The sequence below is a fragment of the Hyla sarda genome, chromosome 8 (assembly GCF_029499605.1).
Source record: "Hyla sarda isolate aHylSar1 chromosome 8, aHylSar1.hap1, whole genome shotgun sequence".
NCBI lineage: Eukaryota > Metazoa > Chordata > Amphibia > Anura > Hylidae > Hyla > Hyla sarda.
Genome location: NC_079196.1, coordinates 88,155,417 through 88,175,266, shown reverse-complemented (window position 1 = coordinate 88,175,266; position 19,850 = coordinate 88,155,417). Strand labels below are relative to the sequence as shown.

At 40.3% G+C, this 19,850-nt stretch overlaps 2 long non-coding RNA genes across 2 annotated transcripts in view; one reads left to right on the top strand and one right to left on the bottom strand.

The window, feature by feature from the left end:
• Positions 1–290: 290 nt before the first annotated feature.
• Positions 291–17,858, bottom strand: LOC130284179 (uncharacterized). Its single transcript, XR_008846939.1, has 3 exons — positions 17,796–17,858; positions 16,256–16,363; positions 291–419 (listed from the first exon to the last, which is right to left on the bottom strand). It is a non-coding gene; the product is annotated as an uncharacterized LOC130284179 (long non-coding RNA).
• LOC130284176 (uncharacterized) overlaps positions 17,846–19,850 on the top strand; it is a 79,432-nt gene continuing 77,427 nt past the window's right edge. Inside the window, exon 1 of the long non-coding RNA XR_008846934.1 lies at positions 17,846–17,990. This is a non-coding gene — a long non-coding RNA (uncharacterized LOC130284176). The remainder of the gene's footprint in view (positions 17,991–19,850) is intronic.

Here is a 19,850-nt window from a genome sequence, read left to right as displayed (position 1 = left end):
ATATGATGGCTTATTTTTTGCACCACCAATTCTACTTTGTAATGACATCAGTCATTTTACCTGAAAATCTACAACAAAACAGAAAAAAATTATTGTGCAACAAAATTGAAGAAAAGACACAATTTTGTAACTTTTAGGGGCTTCCGTTTCTAGGCAGTAAATTTTTCTGTACAAATAACACATTATCTTTATTCTGTAGGTCCATATGATTAAAATTATACCCTACTTATATAGGTTTGATTTTGTATTACTTCTGGAAAAAATCATAACTTCATGCAGTTTTGAATGTGTTGAGATAAAGATTTTTATTGTAGATTATCTGTTGTTTCCTTTGTCCAAAGTGGAGATAATATTCTCTTTTCTTTTTTTGTTGTTTTTTTCCCCTCAGTTTCCTCTTCTAGTTTTCTTTTTTTTTCTTTCTGTTGAGTGGTAATAACTTAATTATGAATTATGGTAATAAAAATATTAATTATGAAAAATGTTAAATTTTTGACAAATATCAAAAATATCAAACTTATGACCTGGTGAACTGTAGACAAAGCCAATCAATACAATTCACATCTTAGTCCGACTATTTCCTAAGTTCTTTTTATGACAGAATGACATTAATGCTTAAGTTTTGCAATATACAATAATACACAGGTATTATAAAAGTATGCAGATTTATTGGTTATAAGAATATAACATAAAAGAGTAACAAAGACAATGGTGTGGGCTAGTGTTGAGCGGCATAGGCCATATTCGAATTCGCGAATATTCGCGAATATATGGACGAATATTCGTCATATATTCGCAAATATTCGCATATTCGTAATATTCTCATTTTATTTTCGCATATGCGTAAATTCGCGTATGCGAAAATTAACACATGCAAAAATTTGCATAAGTGAAAATGCGCATATGCGAAAATTCGCATGCCAGTCTCACACAGTAGTATCAGAGATTTCTTTACACCACACAAGCTGGAAGCAGAGAGGGGTGATCACTGTGATGTGTACTGTGAAAAAAAAAATAATAACATAAAAAAACGAATATTCGTAATTACGAATATGTAGTGCTATATTCGCAAATATTCGCAAATTCGCGAATATGCGATATTCGCGAATAAAATTCGCATTGCGAATATTCGCGAGCAACACTAGTGTGGGCCATATGGTGTGGGCAGAATGACAGGCCTTTTTGTAGAATTGACTGTTCTGCTTTGTTCAGTAAGTGTTGAGATAGATTAAAGATTTTTATTGTAGATTCTCTGTTGTTTCCTTTGTACGAGGTGGATATAATATTATGACCTGGTGAATTGTAGACAAAGCCAATCAATACAATTCACATCTTAGTCCGACTATTTCCTAAGATATCAACAAGTTCTTTTTATGACGGGATGACATTAAGGCTTGAGGATGTAGTTTTGCAATATACAATCATTCACAGGTATTATAAAAGTATGCAGATGTATTGGTTATAAGAATGTAACATAAAAGAGTGACAAAGACAATGGTGTGGGCCACATGGTGTGGGCAGAACGACAGACCTTTTGTAGAATTGACTGTTCTGCTTTGTTTAGTATGTGTTGAGATAGATTAAAGATTTTTATTGTAGATTCTCTGTTGTTTCGTTTGTCCTAAGTGGATATAATATTCTCTTTTTTTGTTGTTGTTGTTTCCCCCCCCCCTCTGTTTCCTCTTCTAGTTTTATTCTTCTCTGTTTCTTTGGGGCAAAGTAATCCATTATCGTTCTTGCTTGGATTTGTGGGCGCAGCCCTAAAAAATAGTGGTGTTCATTGGTTGGATCTGACTTTCTGTTTATCTCTGTGACAGCTATTTGTGTTGGGTCCTGTTCCTGGTCAAGGTTAATGATATTTTCTGATTGCATCATGACTGTATCCGATGTGTTTGTTGTTGGGGGGTCCAAGGCTTGTAGAAAGGGTACAGAGGCTTCTTTTCCTTTGGTAGAGTTGTCCACCAACGTTATTTTGGTTGGTGTATTGACCAGAGAGGCAGGCAAAGAATCGTGTACAGTTAGGAAGGATTCATGCAGACTAGCTCTGTCTCCCAGTTGTTTCGAGGGGGATGGTGAGAGGAATAAGACTGTAGGTGTTATGTCTTCTTTCTCAAAGATATTTTCTTTGAGTTTGTTCTTGAGACGGTCAAAGGTTGCCCGGAGTTCTATGAATGGGTCAGAAAAAAGGGGGTCATGACGGGTAGGGGGGGGAGCACGCATACAGTGGGGGGAGGTCTGTGTGGTACTGGGTGGTGGTGTTTTGCTGTTTTCTTTTTTTTGGGGGGGGGGGGTGCTACGAAATACGGTGTTGTGCTCGCAGTACAAAACTATTAGGTGAGCACACCTTTTCCTTCTTTTTCCTTTATTGTACCCACCAGGGATAATTGCACATAGCTGCGCATTTGTTTTTGTTTTTTCTTTCCGTGCTTTAATCCCCGAAGTCCATCCATGGACCAACAACATTTTGCTGCACTATGCATAATCTACCCAAAGCCAACATGGAATATTTTTCCAAAATTAACCTGGAAAGAATCCATCTGATCCAAGAGCACACAGGACATCCTCAGAAAAATATTCAAGAACCCCAAGGGAAAACAACAAGCGACCAGGACTCAATTGAAATGATAGACTTCTATAATGAATTGGAAAATCTCCTATATGACGAAATGAGACACAGCGTTGACATAGACTTTCTCAATCTCTACCTAAATGAGAACCTGGCCCCTAGAGACCTTAGATTAACTATGGACCTAACTTTCAAAAATGATGAATTGTATGTCCATGAATGGGAGATTTTACTTGATAAATGATCACAATTGTTAATCACTCACATCAAAGAAAAACGCCAAAACTTGTACAATTCCCTAATACATAAAATTAATGATCCTATGACAAAAGCAAAAGGTATACCTGGTTCCAAAATGGTAAATATACTAAAGAAGGGTCACACAATGCTAGTGGCCAGACTTGACCTGTGCCACACACACCCAATAAACCCCAAAAACACACACCATTAGTGTGTACCCCAATATATAAACCCAGACCCAAACCATACAGAAACCTAGGCCCCTCCAACTCAGGGAAACACACCTGGCACAACTCCAAATGCCCCCAGAAAACACAATCAGGACCAACTGGGGCTACCCCAAAAAAAGCCCCCACACACTCAAAAACCAGCAAAACACAACCACACAGACCTCCCCCGCTGTATGTGTCACCCCCCCCCACACACACACACACACACCCGTCGTAACCCCCTTCTTTCTGACCCATTCACAGGACTCTTGGCAACCTTTGACCGTCTCAAGAACAAACTCAAAGAAAATATCTTTGAGAAAGAAGACATAACACCTACAGTCTTATTTCTCTCACCGTCCCCCTAAAATAACTGGGAGACAGATCTAGTCTGCATGAATCCTTCCTAACTGTACACTTCTTTGCTCGCCTCTCCGGTCAATACACCAACTGAAATAACGCTGCTGGAAAACTCTACCACAGGAAAAGAAGCCTCTGTACCCTTTCTACAACCCTTGATCCCACCAACAGCAAACACATCGGATACAGTCATGACTCAATCAATTAATATTATTAACCTGGACCAGGAACAGGACCCAACACAAATAGCTGTCATAGAGATAAACAGAGAGTCGGATCCAACCAATGAACAACACAATTTTTAAGGCAGTGCCCACAAACCCAAGCAAGAACCATAACAAATTACTTTGCCCCAAAGAAATGTTGTACTTATTGTAGGCCCCAAAAATGAATAACTATTTTTAATAGAATAATAGCATGATGTGTCCACCATGTTGTGTGCTCTAAATGGACCACAGTGTATTCTAAAGTTCTACTCTACAAGTGCCAGTCTGGGAGAAGAATACTCCTTGTCTCCTTAGATATTTATGGCTGTTTAGATAAGACAGATAAGGGGGATAGTTACACTCTCTAGACGACACTACTACAATTCACCCAAGGCAAAGGGGGGTTGAGATAAGAAACTGTGAAGTATTTATGTCCTATCTGAATGAACATTAGTTCTTTTTATATAAGGTAATCAATAGGACATATGATATTGTCATATACTGTTAGCATTGTAAAGGACATAAGTATATATATATATATATATATATATATATGTGATTCTCACAGGGAGCATTGCTCAGGGTTTGCATTCCTAAGACATGATGGGAAGGTCTCAAGTATAGTCTTTGATAATGAGTCTTTGTACAAGGCTAGTTAGCCAGTCGTGTGAATGTTATTCTGACTAACAATTAATTACCTATAGACACAGGGAGAGATTCACACGTCTGTGTGAAAGAGACCTCCATGGTATTCTTATCTTTCCAATAAATTTGGATGTCTAGGTAGGCCCAAAGTTACTTATATATGTCAAAAATAATCCCTGAATTTCTAATTTAGGGCTCCATATGTCAAGTGTGGAATGTGGGTTTGAAACCAACATTGGACAGTTAACCCTTAATGGTAATGATGCTAATTGTTTATGCAATAGCACGCCCTAGCGTATGGGTAGTTGACATTACACCGACAGGAAAGGCATTATGGGTATTATAGTGATGTCATAGCCATTACCATATTTACATGCCCAACCTACATTCATTGGGGAATTCCAATTTAGGGAGGTGTGTCTAACTAATAAAAAGTCTGGTAAACCAGATGTCAGATACACAAAGAGAGGAACACACATAGTGAAGAGTTAGACAAAGACCAAGAAGTCTGCCACTGAAAGAGGTCCACAAGATGGAATCCATGAAAGCCATGATATCGTAGATCCCAGCAAGCCCGATTGATCACACGGTACAGACTATGGCTACCCATGACAATGCGATGGACCATTCAGCTTTCCTAAGAGCTGAAGCGAGGTTCTTACATAGACTTGGTAAGAGACACAAAAATGGTATTCCATTTAATTAAGACCAATTTGGATAATGTGGATGGAATTATACAATTTAGATTGGCGAATAAATTAATTAAAATGATTAATTATCTCCATATTGATATTATAGTCTTAGGATGTTCTGTATTATAGATTCTAACTGCAGAAGAGTCTATTTTCCAGATCTACAAGAAAGCATTGAACGATTGCTTTAGATATTGATAGAACTCCTATACTTGCCAAGCTAAGTGTTATAAGTAAATTTCCCACACAGGAAACTTGCTTCAAGTTCTTCCTCCTAAAATATAGTCTAGCAAGATCATATAACATTTCTATTTAATCGTCTTAATAATCTTAATAAAGTCATGTTTAGAAAATAGTCCAGAATGAGGTGGAAGTATTTCATAGTTCTTCCATGTTTGTATCCTTAGATGGATTTGCCCATTCATGGAGTCATGTGATATGTAGTTGGTTAGAAGGGGGTGGGGAGTGTATTTAGGATTCCATATGATGTCTTTTATTAGATATTGCCCATATTGATGTCATAAGGTTTCCTCTGAACACAGTGATATGCAACCTTTTTCTTATATGATATTCCTAACCTAGTAGCTTTTGTTTTATTGCAAGTTACTTACTACTCACATATATTGTTCTAGTATATGTAGTCAATTCACAAGCTCATAATGTTTACTAATATATCTAATTGATTTTCATTTGCATATATCATTGTGTTTGTTACTCTTTTATGTTATACTTTTATAACCAATAAATCTGCATACTTTTATAATTCCTGTGTATTATTGTATATTGCAAAACTACATCCTTAAGCGTTAATGTCATCCTGTCATAAAAATAACTTGTTGATATCTGAGGAAATAGTCGGACTAAGATGTTAATTGTATTGATTGGCTTTGTCTATAATTCATCAGGCCATAGTTTTGATATTTTTGATAATTTTCAAATTTTTATTTTTATTTTTCATAATTAATATTATTATTACCATAATTCATAATCCATAATTGAGTTATTACCACACAACAGAAAGAGAGAAAAAGAAAACTAGAAGAGGAAACAAAGGGGGGGAAAACAAACAAAAAAAGAAAAAAGAATATTATATCCACTTCGGACAAAGGAAACAAAAGAGAATCTACAATAAAAACCTTTAATCTATCTCAACACATACTAAACAAAGCAGAACAGTTAATTCTACAAAAAGGCCTGTCATTCTGCCCGCACCATGACACTAAGAAATTTGATTTGTACTTAGATCTTCACCAATTTATTTGTCGGCTTACCTTGCAGTTACACTTCTCACTTCCTGGGAACCAAAGAAACTAGGAAACAAACTCAGAAGAACAAGGACCCATAGCTAAACAGGTAGACCTAAAACCAAAATAGAGATACTACCCCATTAAAAGTCAAGGACGCTACCTTAAAACTTTCTATGACCTAGTCTCAGAAGACCTGAAATCCTTGCCTACTTCCTTCCCAAAAAATGGTCAAGAAGGACAACTCACAAACAAGCAGCATTGCGAAATTTTAGAAACAATGAAGAGATCGCGATTCGCCCTGCGGACAAGGTACAAGTGGTATAAGACTTCAACGAGTACAACCTAGAGGCACAAAAGATCCTAGTGGATCGAGATTTCTATAGACCAGTCCAAGGCAACCCTTTCCCCCAACTTCAGCGGGAAATACTCACCCTCTTAAATGAAGGTGTGTGCCAAAACATCATCACAAAAAAGGAGAAACAGTTTCTTTTTATACCAAATCCGACTATACCATACTACTATCATCTGCCAAAGTTACATAAAAATTTGACCCCCCCCCCCCCCCCAGGAGGACCAAAAATGTCAGTTATAAACAGCAGCACATGCAACCTGTCCCAAAATCTTGACTTAATTCTACAGGATTATGTACAGGGTCTACCAAGCTACTTAACCTGTTGAGGACGATTACTTAAGGACCAAGCGTGTACCTGTACGCCTGTGGGAATTTTGATTCCCGCTGCTCGCTGGAAGGGTATCAGAATGGGATGCCTGCTTTAATCATTCAGCAGGCATCGCCGAGGGGGGTTCTGAGACCCCCTCCCCCATATCGGCCGGCCGTGTATGATCGTCAAATCAAATCTATTGGTGGGAGTGGAGCCCCTCCAGGTTCCCTTAAACCTCTGCTCTGCCCATCAACAGGTGTTATTTGGTGAGCAGAGCAGAGCTTGTGAAGACATACTGTAAGATCCGCCATACTGTGCCCAAGAACCCCCCAGAGCCCCCCTGCAGCCCCAGTCCCCTTGCCATGTCAGGAAAAGCTTGTGTCAGGCACGGGCAGAATTTTTTTATACAAAAAAAAGGTAAAAATATATATTTTTTTGTGCAGCGACTGCTGTCTGGGGTCTCAGGGCATTTTTTGCATGCTCCAGCACTTACAGGGGCGCTGCAGCTTAACCCCATAATTTTTTTTCCTCTTTTTTTGTTTTTTTTTGTTAGTGGGTTATGTATAGTAGAACCCCCCCTACACACAAACACAAAGTAAAAAAAACACATACACACTCCTCTCCCCCCCTACCCCTCCCACAAGTGTTAGGCAATGACTCCCAGGGCGTTTTCAGCGGAAGAGGCATATGCCATACTTGCCTCTGCCTCTGAAAGCGCCAGTGAAGGCGAGGAAGACCACACTTTCCTGGTCTCTTCCTTGCTCTCCTCATCATCATGTTTTGATGATGAGCACCCAAGGCGGCGGAGACGCCGCTGTGTGAGGCCTGATACCGCCATGCAACTGATTCTGTGCCCCATACTAGAACTAGCGACCATGTCGCCTGTACTAGTATGCTGGCCCACCAGGCAGGTCCACCAGTACCCTGGACTACCCCAGAGAACTTTGAGCACGTGATTCCTGGGTTTGTTGGCAACCCAGGAATCCAAATTGACATAGCCGGATAAACTGAAATAGACTTTTTTTTGTTATTATTTCAGTGACGACTTTGTCAACATGAAGGTGACACAGACAAACCAGTGCGCCACACAGTTTGTCGCCGCTCACCTGGGCTCACCTTTGGCTAGGCCCAATGGATGGTACGCTGTTAATGCAGCCGAAATGAGGAAATTTTAGGGCCTCGTGCTACATATGGGCCTAGTCAAAAAACCAAGTGTCAGGCAGTACTGGAGCGGGGATGTCCTCTACCAGACCCCTCTCTACAGTATGGCCATGACACGGGGACGTTTTGAGAACAGAAGGAAATGCATGCATTATAATGATAATGCAGCCTACGTCCCCAAAAGCGAGCTCTCTGTAGATGAGTCTCTTTTCAGTTTTAAGGGCAGACTCATTTTCCGCCAATATATCCCATCTAAGCGGGGGGAGATATGGTGTGAAGCTGTATAAACTCTGTAAGAATACCACCGGATAAACTTACAATTTTAGAATATACGAGGGTCGAGATTCCCGTATTGAACCCCCAGAATGTCCCCCCATTCTGGGTGTCAGCAGGAAGATCGTGTGGGACCTTTTGCACCCAATACTAGATAAGGGTTACCACCTTTACATGGATAACTTTTACACTAGTATCCCTCTGTTCAAATCCTTCACTGCCAGATCTATGTCTGCTTGTGGGACTGTGCAGAAAAATCAGAGAGGCCTCCCAACCTATCCCCTCCAGGCGCCAATCCCCAGGGGGAGTCCCGTGCCCTTACCCATGAAAACCTGTTGCTGGTCAGGTAAAAGGACAAGAGGGATGTCCTTATGCTCACCACAATTCATGGTAACAGCACCACCTCTGTCGGTGTCTGAGGTACCGCGGCATCGGTCCTTAAGCCTGATTATATTGTGGACTACATTCAGTATATGGGGGGAGTTGATCTGTCTGATCAAGTCCTCAAGCCACATAATGCCATGCGCAAAACCCGGGCATGGAACAAAAAAGTGGTCCAGGTTGCCATGTACAACGCATATGTACTATACCAGAGCGCTGGCAACACTGGGAAATTTCTACAGTTCCAGGAGGTGCTCATAAAGGCCCTGATCTTTGGCAATCAGGGGGGGAGCGGCCCCCGAGCACTTCCAGAACTGTTGCGCCAGGTTCCCCCCCCCCCCCCCCCCACCCAGAAAAAATGCAAAAATGCAAAAAATGCCCGATCATCCGGGCTTCTGCATTAAAAACTGCTTCAGGGAGTGTCACACTTGCATGGAGTACTAAATTCTCCTTTCCCAATTTTAATTCCCCTTGATTTGACCCCAATGTACATGTCCACAGTACATTGTCCTCCAAATTTTTAACCTCCCCCCCCCCAAAAAAAAAAAAAAAAACAATCACATAATACCCCTGTTTAGGCCTCTGGTGGTGTTGGGTCATGTGTCAGCGTTTAATTTGCATCGGGGGTTTTCAGTTTGCCTAAAATGCGCAGCGCTCTCTCTACACCTGAGCGGTGTGCGCATTTGAGGTAACAGAATAGGGATGGCCACACAGATCACATTCTCAGAATGATGAATCAGAGTATAAGGTTTGGGGCGGGCATCATTTTTACTTTTGGCTATACTCTGGGTCACCATTCTTGGTACCCAATTGGTATATTATTAGGAAAATTGCAATTTTCTTTTTTCAAAAAACTACCCTTCATCCATTCCTGGAAAATAAATTTAGGAAACGCCCGTCGTTTCAAAATATGGTCACATGTGGCTGTTTCTTTTTTTAATATTTTCCTCTGAATGTATGAAACTGTCAGTTACTAATATGTCAGTTAGAAACACAGGCCTCAAATGCACAGTGCTCTCTGCTCCACTGAGCGGTGTGCACAATTTCAGGTAACAGTTTAGGAATGACCACCCAAAAACACATTCCCATAATGATGAAGCAGGGCATAGGGTTTGTGGCGGGCACACGTTTTACTTTTGGCTATGCTTTGGGTCATCATACTCAGTACATAGAAAGCATATCAGTTGGAAAATTGCAATTTTCCTTTTTCCTAAACTACACTTCATCCATTCCTGTAAATTAAATATAAGAAACACCTGTCCGTTCCAAATGTCCATTTCACCCCTATAAATATTCCTCAGGTGGTGTACTTTCTATAATGTTGTCACATGTGGGTGCTTCTTTTTTTTCTCTTCCTCTGAAGATATGTAACCACCAGGTAATGAAATGTCATAGCCCTCAAATGCGAACATAGCTCTATGAGTATTGAGTCCTATTATTTGCCCACACAGCAGGTTACGTCCACATTTTAGTGTTAAACATCAAATTTTTCACTTTTACAACCCACTGTTCAACAAACCTGGGAGGTGTAAGTTCTTACTGTAATGCTTATTACGTTCATTGAGGGGTGTAGTTTCCAAAATGGTGTCACATGTGGGGGGTTTCCGCTGTTCTGGAACCACGGGGGCTTTGTAAATGCACATTGATCCGAACTTCAATTACAGCTTAATTCTCTCTCCTACAGCCAAACAGCACTCCTTTTCTTCTGAGACCTGTAGTGCGCTCGCAGAACAATTTACATCCACATATAAGGTATTTACTTATTCATGAGGAATTGGGCTACAAATTTTGGGGTGATTTTTCTCTGATTAAACCTTTTGAAAATGAAAAATTTGCGGTAACACCAGAATTTTAGTGTTTAAAATCAAATTTTTAATTTTCATGTCAAACTATAATGAAAAGTTGTTCACTATACCCCTTGGCTCACTATACCCCTTGTTATGTTCCTTGAGGGGTGTAGTTTCCGAAATAGTATGCCATGTGTTTTTTTTTTTTTTTTTGCTGTTCTGGCACCCTGGGGACTTGATAAATGCAACATGTCCCCAAAAACCATTTCAGCAAAATTCTCTTACAAAAAGCCAAATGTTGCTCCTTCTCTTCTGAGCATTGTAGGGCGCCAGCAGAGCACTTAACGTCCACATATGGGGCATTTTGTCAATCAGGAGAAATTGGGCTTTAAATTCTGGGTTCCATTTTCTCCTCTTACCCTTGTGAAAAAGAAAAATTTGGGGTAACACCATCATTTTAGTGTTAAAAATCAAATTTTCCATTTTCCTGTCCAATTTCAACACAAAGTCGTCAAAAACCTGTGAGGTGTTAAGGCTCACTATACCCCTTGTTACGTTCCTTGAGGGGTGTAGTTTATCAAATAGTGGCCCATGTGTTTTTTTTATTGTTTTTTTTTTTATGCTGTTCTGGCACCCTGGGGACTTGCTAAATGCAATATGCCCCCCCCCCCCCCCCCCCAAACCATTTCAGCAAAATTCTCTTTCAAAAAGCCAAATTTTGTTCCTTCTCTTCTGAGCATTGTAGTGTATCAGCAGAGCACTTAACGTCCACATATGGGGCGTTTTCTTAATCAGGAGGCTTAAGGAAAGGGATGAAAAACACAAAACACAGGGGGCACTCCCTGATGAGGGGTATCTGCTGGTGTGTGCCCTTCACCACACCAAAGTGTGATACCCACCTGGTAGAACAATATGCTGGTTAGTGCAGCAATCGGCGCAAAATGATAGATTTCGATTGTTGTCTGCTGCACTCCTGCCGGTATCGGGTCCCAATGCAGGTGGCCGATATTAGTGGAAAACGGATGATAAGAAATAAAACAACCGGTTTGTGGAGGCGCTGCACAACTAGGATTGTGAAGAGAGGACTCGGGCAGCACAGGTCAATAAAGCTTTTAAAAAGAAAACAACAAAAACCCCATGGGTATGCTAAAATGAGCGTCCATTTTAGCATACCCATGGGGTTTTTGTTGTTTTCTTTTTGTTCCATGTTTTTAACTATGTGAAGTAAAAGTTAAGTTTTACCTATTTTTGTGAGCTGGACCCCCTACCTTCACTTCCTTTGATCTTAAAATTTTGGGGTCCATTTTCTCCTCTTACCCCTTGTGAAAAAGAAAAATTTGAGGTAACACCATCATTTTAGTGTTAAAAATCTAATTTTAACTTCCAACATCAATGCAAAGTCGTCAAACACCTGTGAGGTGTTAAGGCTCACTATACCCGTTGTTACGTTCCTTGAGGGGTTTAGTTTCCAAAATAGTATGCCATGTTTTTTTTTTTTTTTTTTTTTTTTGCTGTTCTGGCACCATGGGGGATTCCTAAATGCAACATGCCCACCAAAAACCATTTCAGCAAAATTCTCTTTCCAAAATGGCAAAGCTGCTCCTTCCCGCCTGAGCTATTTTGCGTCCGCAGAGCACTTAACATCCACATATGAGGTATTGCCATACTCAAGAGAAATTGGGCTACAAATATTAGGAGTCTTTTTCAATGTTTACCTTTACCTTGTAAACAGTAAAACTGTAAAAAAAAATGGGGCTACAAGAACATATTAGTGTCAAAAATTTAGATTTAGATTTTTTTTCTCCACTTTGCTGCTATTCCTGTAAAACACCTAAAGGAATAAAAAAAAAATTCTGGATGTCATTTTGAATACTTTTTGGGGGGGGGGCACTTTTTATAATGGGGTCCATAATTGGGATTTTCTTTCAGAAAGGCCCCCTCAAATCCACTTCAAATTTAACTGGTCCCTGAAAAAATCATATTTGAGATTTTTCATGAAAATTTGGAAAATTGCTGCTTTACTTTGAAGCCTTCTAATGTCTTCAAAAAGTCTTCGAGGTCGATCAACTTGTCACAGATATCAACAGGAATGATTGGGGCATCTCCCTCACACCTAATTGTTCCACCAGAAAAATCTCGAGATTACATACTCCGGTGAAACCATTATAACATCTAATTATTTTAAAACAGTGGACTTCAATAGCTACATTTCAAACGGGAGCGGCCATTACAAAAAATGGAAGCAAAGCATACCATTTGAACAGTTCAAGCGGGTACGCAAAAACTGCACAAATAATACCACCTTCCACCAGCAAGCCAATATTCTAAAAGAACATTTCCTAGCGAAAGGATACCCCAAAACTATCATCAAAGGGGCCTACCAAAAAACGATTCATCTAACACAGGAAGAATGTATTCAAAAATTAAAACCTACAACTGCAAAAACGGAAAACAAATACAGAATGAATCTAATCACCACTTACTCGGCTGGTCACAAGGAAATTCGAAGAACACTATCAAAACACTGGCACATCCTGCAAGCCGACCCCTATCTCAAGGAATGCCTACCCACCAACCCTGGAATAACCTTCCGAAGAGCATCAACCCTGAGAGGGATAATAGCCCCGAGCAAACTCAGAAGACATACAAAGGATACAGAGAAGCCAAAAAAACTAAAAAAAAAGAACAACGTTGCATACACATGCGGCAAAATGTCTCGACAAAGCCCTATGGCTCCACAACAGTGACCAGCACTACCTCAGGTGAAATTTTTCCCATCAAGGAAGTTCTCCCCTACCAGTCGGACTAGATCATTTATGTCATCCAGTGCAAATGCAGGAAACAATATGTGGGGAGAACCATACAACCCCTACATTTTAGGCTAAATAAACACCGCTTAAACATAAGGACGAATTTCCTACTACATGGTCTTTCCCGACACTGCAGCCGATACCATCAAGGTCACCCACAACCCATAAAAATCACTAATATCTAGCGTATTAAACTATCAGTGACCAACAGATTTGAAACACTTACAAGAAAGGAAATGTTGTGGACATACAGTATTCAATCACTTCAACTGTACGGGCTAAATTAAATCACCAAACTGGTGTACTAATATACTTCTACATACCATCTTGTCTACATCACCTTCTGCACTCTGATCCATAACTCTATTACATTAGCCTTGTGATACTAATATCTGCGCACTATCTGTACTAGAACCACTTTCCACATCAATACTGACATCAATATGTTACCCGTGCTACTGCTCTATACTTATGACCAGGTTACACCCTCTCACTTAAGTCATTAAACTCTGTATCCCTTTATCCATCTATTTATTAATTTCTGTCAGAATTAACTAATCATACTTTGTATCCCTGTTCAAGTAATCCATACCAATGCTCAGCCATTACTATCCCTTGTCATCATGCCGGTCCTTCCCTACATCACTGTAATACATATACCCCAAATAGTATCTCTTCTCCTTAACCAACACATGACTCATGGCTCCACTTCTACATCTTAACCGTTAGCCAATTATGCCCATCCATAGTACCCTCTGTAACACCATTCATTCACACTATTATTCCATGCACTGTAAACACATCGCATCACTCATTGCCTGTAGCGCTTTGCCTCCTCGCGATGTGCTGCGCTGCTTTATAACATCCACACCCGCTTTTACTTACTAAAAGTAAAGACCCCCGGACGAAGGTCAGCAGACCGAAACACGTGTAGGGGTGGCGGCATCCTGGGACTTGCAGTACTTTCTCTATATTACTGCGGTATGTATATGTTATTTATTTGTCACTATATGATTAATGCTTAGGCCTTATCCTGTTTGCACTTGCACTTTAACTGGAATTGCCAGCATATGTATCTACTGTACCCCCTTGCCTCAGTAATTGTATACATAAATTTAATGAGATTTAGCAGTATTTGCACATTTATTGCCATTGTCCCAGGTATGCCGCCTGTCTGTGCCGTATTCCTCCTTTTTTAACATATTGCACTATGTTTTTAATAATATCATTAAATAAAGTTTATATTCTATATTTCACTTATAATTTCTGAGTAGCTCCTTTTTTCTTTGGGTTCATTATTATTTGGAGTCTAACAAAGAGGCTGTTTTGCCTACGTGGCTAGGGGTTGAGGTGGATATATATATTTATTCTCTTTTACATGAATACCCAACTTTGGGCAACACCATACATTTCTAACACTCATTGATTTGCTCATACCCCACACAGTAGCGCTTGTTTTTATGTTCTTGTTGTATGATTAAAAGTAAACCAGGTTCAGTTGTATTAATGAAAGTAACATTGTCCCCCATCTGAGACTTCAGCCTGTCACACAGCTGTACCGCAGATCTCCAGTGAGCAGCACTGTATGCATGTGCTCTACAGCGAAATGAATCAATCACAACTGCAAGATCCCCGGAACAGCCGCCTGTGGTCCCAACACTTTATAATTATACAAACAGCATCTACAGCCCAAATAACAATACCGCAGGATTTGTCCCCACTATACAATAATGTACATATGTTTTTAATACACCAATGTGCTATTATATCAGTATTTCTTATGAATATATTTGAATTTTTTGCAGTCTTTCTGCACATATATAAGAAGCCCATTAGACAACCCTAACCACACGACCTGACGAAGAGGGGGTCCCGCCCCTCGAAACGTGTTGTCTTATACTACTCTGCTATTTTTTTTGCTTTTTTTTATTATTTTATTTCTGCCAAAATAAAGCCTTTCTTTTTGCATCAAACATCTGTGTTTATTTCAGTTTATGGTAATACAAGAGCTCTCGTCTACCACGTGGAGAAGCGCCTGAGCAAGCAGTAATTTTTTTCTCCCACACCTCTTTGAGGATATCTTGCATCTACTCCGGGCCCATTACAGAGGACCACGGCAGCATCCCACATGGATTAGTCACAAACAAGTGACAATAGGCGAACTACGGTGTTGTGCTCGCAGTACAACACCATAAGGTGAGCACACCTTTTCCTTTTTTTTCCTTTTTTATACCCACCAGGGATAATTGCACATAGCTGTGCATTTGTTTTTTCTTTCCATGATTTTTAGATGGGAAGGAGGGGGTACTCTGGTAGAAAACTTTGTTTTTTATTTTTTATATCAACTGATGCCAGAAAGTTAAACAGATTTGTAAATTACTTCTCTTAAAGATTCTTAATCCTTCCAGTACTTCTTAGCGGCTGTATACTACTGAGGAAATTCTTTTCTGTCACAAGGGATTTTATTTCTGTCATGACTACAGTGCTCTCTGCTGACACCTCTGTCCATGTCAGGAACTCTCCAGAGCAGTAGAAAACCCCCATAGCAAACATACGCTGCTCTGTACAGTTCCTAAAATGGCATCAGAGAGCACTGTGGTTGTGACAGAAAAAAGATCCCAAAAGAAAAGAATTTCCTCTATAGTATACAGCCGCTAATAAGTACTGGAAGGATTAAGATTTTTTAATAGAAGTAATTTACAAATCGGTTTAACTTTCTGGCAACAGTTGATAAAAAAATAAATTAAATAAACAGTTTTCCACTGGAGTACCCCTTTAAGGTAAAAATGGTCTGAGTCCTTAAGGGGTTAAGTACCAGGGCACCAAGACGTACATTTACATCTAATGTTGTTAAGGGGTTAAGCATTACTTATATATGTGAAATACATTGAAATAGATTTTTGCAAAGGCAATTGTTCACCAATTATTAGCATGTTTGACCATAGAAACACAAGAATATGCATCTGTATTGTATTAACAGAGATATACACGTACATACTTTATATACACGCAAACTTACATTTCATCCAGAGAGGCTACTGCAATGGTATCCACTGGTGTGAGAAATTACCAGCTTGGAGATAATGATGTCTGACCCCTGAGGGTGATTGGCTGGCTCAGGGGCCCCCTATTGGCCCAGTGGGCCAGTCCAAGAAGAAAGAGTAGAAAGAGAAAACTTATGTGAGAGTGGAAGGAAGAAAAGGGGTAGAGAAAGGTCCTACAAAAGGGTAATATGGATAGGTGAAAGAAAAGTGTGGCTGAAAAATTGGCTAGATATGTTATAGAGAGGACTGCAACCAGATCTGTAAATCACTGTATTTAATAGGTGTATAGTTATATGCTACATAGTCATATTAGGGGTGCAAATAGGGTCTTATGTGACCCAGTGCAAATTTTAAACCTGGGTCCCATCAAGTGGGCAGCACATGGCAGCTTTATTTTGGCAGTACTATTTGGGCACTGTAAGTTTTATTATTTGAACACTGATGGTATTTGTGCATTTTATGATGGCGATTAGTGGATTTTATGAAAATTCCTTTTGGACTGTGTGTACGGTATTCATTTATTCACTGTGTGGTTGTATTATTAAGGCTCTGTGTTGTAGTACTGTGTGGACTGTATAAATGCATTGTTTTTTCTGCAATAAAATATTATTGAAGCCTAGAGGATAAGTATGCAACGGTCTTAATCTTTGTTTACATCTGCATCAAAGACTCCATCATAGTTGACAGGAAATAGAATCATATAGAGTAGAAATTGTGAACACCTTGTAATCCGGAATCCATGATAAAGTAGTAGAACATGCTCCAGATTGCTGAAAATTATATGACAAAATCTGCCTAAAAGTGTTACAGTGCCCAAACACTGCGGGGATTTCTCACTTTATCTTTCTACTTGCCACCCTGACTTCTCTGCTCTTTCAGCGGCAGGGAGGTTTCCATTGCAGCCACTCTGCTGCTAGGTCCTAGCATGCACCCTGGCTATTAGATTTAAAAGCCTGATGTGTGCCACTCTTTGCATCCCCCTAAAAACCCCACATTGTTGAACGTTTATGAAGGCCACCTGTGCTTTAGCAATAATGTTCTATTTCAATAATCTGGGCTTGTCTCTGTTTTGCCAACCCTGACCTACTGCCTGGATAACTACGGTTCTGCCACATCTTTCAGTACCCATCTATATCCAAGTCAACAGCTGTCAACGGTGATCATGCTAAGGGAAGCTAATAAACCTAGGAGCTGTCTGCCACAGAAGTCCACACCATCTAATGGGGGTTAAGGATGAATACCAGTGATTTCTGCAAACACACAAGATGTAAGCCACATGGGCACAATGTGGTCACCAGCAAACTTGTACAGCGATTGACTGCCACATTTTGATCAAAAGTGTGTTTTCACCCTTAGACAGGGCTGCCATCAGGGGGTTACAGCCAGTAACCCAGTAAGGGGCCCTGGCTCCCAGGGTGCCAGGCCCCCCCTGCAGCAGCCCCAGCAAAGAAGCAGAAGACCGCTGTTCAAACAACAGTCTACTGCTTCCACTGGCAGCTGCGACCTAATACTTACTGCATCTGTCCTCTCCTCTCTGTATGAGTGGAGGCTCTTACAGGCAACAGCAGCACAGTGGAGCGATTAACTGGGCTGTGTATGGGAGGCAGAGGACCTTCGAAGATGTCATTACCATGTGATCGGTCACATGGGTGGGAGGAGCCTGATTGCTGTGCTGTGGAGGCCCAGGAAGAATGTGTTTATCATGAGAAGGTAACCTATAGTACACACTCACACACAAATAACTATATCAGTGTTTTTCAACCAGGGTGCCTCCAGCTGTTACAAAAGTACAACTCCCAGTATGCCCAGACAGGCGACGGCTGTCTGGGCATGCTGGGAGTTGTAGTTTTGCAACAGCTGGAGATACATTGTTTGGAAAACACTGCACTATAAAATTCACACACACTGCATTTAAAACACCCACCACACACCCCCTATTTCCCATTTTTTAAAATAAAATAATTTTAGAATCCAAACATGTGGTATCGCCGTGTGCATAAATGTCCAAACTATTACAATATAACGTTAAATAACCCACATGGTCAATGGCGTAATCGTTAAAAAATACCACAGTCCACAATTGCAAATTTTAAGTCTTTTCATATACCATAAACAATGAATAAAAAGTAATCGAAAAGTCACATCAAAAATAAAAAATGAAAAGTGCACTGGGTAGAAACGGAATAAAGTGGCACGGGGGGGGGGGGGGGGGAATCAGAGGGACCACTACCCCCCCCCCCCCCCGTGCCACTTTATTCCGTTTCTACCCAGTGCACTTTTTAGTAAAAATGATGTTATCTTTATTCTGTAGTTCCATACGATTACACCAATAACCAATTTTTATAGGCTTTGTTTTATTTTACTATTTTTTTAAAATAACAATTTAGCAAATTATATAGCACAGGGGGTTGATAAAGGGGGGAGGGGATAAAAGTGCATGGCGGTAGTAGCCTGATTTGTAATGCTGATACTGGTATCATGTTGTACGTCATAGGATGTGCAATGTGATATGTGCTATTTGCGATACTGTGAGGGATGTCCAGGGGGCCCAGGCCTGAGCTGTGTAAGGGGCCCCAAAATTTCTGATGGCAGTCCTGCCCTTAGACACTGTTCTTTGGCATGGATCCACCCTACACTAAAGCAGCCCAGAGGAATCACAACAAGAACAGGTACTCCTGTTACAGAATGTCTTTATAATGACATATTTATTAGAGATAACAAAACTTTTTAAAAGTTCGGTTCTACCGGTTCACCCAACTCAACTGGCAAAAAATTCTGGCTCTAACTGAACTTGTTCTGCCCAAGCTAACGGCCAGTAGACTCAAAATGTGTGTATAACACTGCCTAAGAGCACTACAAGCCTTATATAACACTGTTAGGTCCCTTCAGAGTATATCTATTGTGACAGGACCAGGGGTTTAAAGGTGAAAGGAGTACGCATTTCATCCAGGTTCCTGTCTTTCCATTGTAAAAGCAGCCAGAGAGCAGGAAAGTGGATTTCCCTATTGCACTTAGTCACTCCAGGTATTTGGAATGATTGTGGCTAGTTCACCTGCAATTGTAAGTTGTGTTATAAGAGAACAGAAAGCTCACAAGGTGCTGGCTTCCTCCTCCTGGGAAAAGCTACATATTGTGAGTAACCAAATGCTGGAGGTTTTGTTTGGGAGCTGTTTACTAGAGTTAAAGGGGTACTCCACTGGAAAACATTTTTTTTTACATTAACTGGTGCCAGAAAGTTAAACAGATTTGTAAGCTGCTGTATGCTCCACAGGAATTTGAATATATTTCTGGAGTTCTTTCCAGTCTGACCACAGTGCTATCTGATGACACCTTTGTCCATGTCAGGAACTGTCCAGAGTACAAGCAAATCCACATAGCAAACCTCTCCTGCTTTGGACAGTTCCTGATACGGACAGAGGTGTCAGCAGAGAGCACTGTGGTCAGACTTAAAAGAACTCCAGAAAGAAATAAAGCTTCCTCTGGAGCATACAGCAGCTGATAAGTACTGTAAGAATTAAGATTTTTAAATAGAAGTCAATTAAAAAATCTGTGTAACTTTCTGGCACCAGT